Below are 2,072 nucleotides of genomic sequence, written 5' to 3'. Positions count from 1 at the left end.
TTAGTAAGTGTCAATAAATTTCTATTTGTTTGTAACGCTTGTTCAATTGTATTACATGCTAGTTTCATTTGATAATTATTTTAAAAATATTAACATTTTTGTCAATCGGTAGCTGCTTCGTTTTCGAATCGAAAACAAGAGCAACAATTTATCATGTYAAAACCAGTGGGTTCCAGTGGGTGGCAACCAKAGTTCCTATGTATACGCTGCCACAGGAGCATGGAGTTTTGTAGATTCCTGCAGTTGCGAGGRGATCTTCTGTATTTAACTGACCCTAGACATTATCGTATCTTTGTTGTGGGCCTGTAGATTGTTCTTATGCTGTGCTTCCTCAGGAGCCTCCCAATTATGTCCGTAACACTGGGACCAAAGAGCAGGAAAGGTTTTAGAGTGGATTCACTCCTTTCAGCACGGCCCACCCCTACAGCTCTTTTGATGTCCAACTGGGAATATCCGTTCTGAAGAAATGCTTTTTTAGGTGCAGTAGTTCTGCGGTTAAATGTTGGGGTCCACATATTTTTCTGATTCTATCCGTAGGAGTGTTGATGATTGCTTGCTTCTGACTCTGGTGGTGGTTAGATAGCTTGTGAAGGTACCTGTCCGTGTGGATGGCTTTTCGATCTACCCTGTGGTCCAAATGATTACCTTCCCTAGACACCGAAACATCCAAGAAGGCCAGTTGGTGGTTTTGTTCAACTTCCATGGTGAATTTGATTTTTGGATGCTGTTCGTTTAATTCCATAGGAGAAACGTGTCACCGACATATCGATACCAGATCGTTGGTTTAAGGAGTGCGGTGCTCATCGCTATTTCCTCAAACTAATCCATGAAGAGACTCGCCACCACCGAGCTGAGTGGGATTCCCATGGCAACCTCTTCTTTTTGGTCGTAGTACTCTCCATTCCACAGGAAGTAGCTGCCGTTTAGACAAGCCTTGAAAAAATGTGTTGCACTCTTTTCAAATAGCTCAACCACTAATTCTATGGATTCGTCACCTTGGACGTTCTGTACCTTTGTGCCTAGAGATCCATCGAAACTGACCAGCATGTCCGTATGTTCCAGTCTGAAGTTTTCGACCTTTTTCATGACATGTTTGGAGTATTTTATGTATGTTTGGACCCAAAGTGTGGCTGCAGAAGAGAGGATAGATATTTTGCTATATCGTAAGTTGGTGATCCCGAGGCACTGACGATTGGTCTAAGTCGTATTCCTTCCTTGTGAACCTTCGGTAATTCATTCTGCCTTAATCATCCTCTTCATGGTGTTCTCGTATATTGAGGATATTTTGATCAGGCGGTTGGTGTACCTGAACTTGGCTTAAGTCGGGTCTTTCTTGAGCTTCGTGTACGCGACTGGGTCCAGTAAGTTTTGGATTTTCCGCCCGTACTCCTCTCTGTTCATCATGACTGTAGGTAGCGTGGATTTTGTCAGCTTTCGTCAGCTGGCAGGACGACAATCAGCCCTGTGCTGTATCATAAATGCTATTTTTAACGGTCACACGTTATGGCAACTTAACAGTTTAGGATAACATTTTCGATAACTCAGCAACACAACCGAGGTGTGCTATATCTCCGAGTTAACGTATGCGTTTCCGACCCAGTTATACATCAAACGTTAAAAAGGAAAAAAATATTGGGTACATAAAGTGAGATGCCCTTATACGAATAGTATATTAGTTAGAGAGAGAGAGTTAACATCAAACCATCAAAGGTTCTAAAACATATGCTCCACCGCCACATGTGCACGTGTTGGCCATTTGGGCCACCTACTTCCATACTTGTCTTTGTTTATGATTTGCATTCACTTTCAATTTCGTTCGTTATTGTTCTTGACCTATCATCTCAAACACTTTCAATGGAGCATGTACAGAAGAGACACACAAACAACCCGCAAACAATTTGAAAATTTAGTAGAGTTTATGGAAGAAAATAAAGTTTATTTTCAAGACCATTTTCCAATTGTTCTAATAAAGCTAATCTTATAAGACCACCAAAGGACATATTTTTCTTTTAAATTAAAAACAAATTATAGCTAAAAGACAAAACTACGCTCTGATTAAACACCATTGTTTT

This window comes from Dendroctonus ponderosae, unplaced genomic scaffold (assembly GCF_020466585.1).
Source record: "Dendroctonus ponderosae isolate FM_Combo_2020 unplaced genomic scaffold, Dpon_F_20191213v2 Dpon_F_20191213_4, whole genome shotgun sequence".
Taxonomy (NCBI): domain Eukaryota; kingdom Metazoa; phylum Arthropoda; class Insecta; order Coleoptera; family Curculionidae; genus Dendroctonus; species Dendroctonus ponderosae.
The sequence above is the reverse complement of the archived record's forward strand: the minus strand, read 5'-3'. Positions refer to the sequence as shown.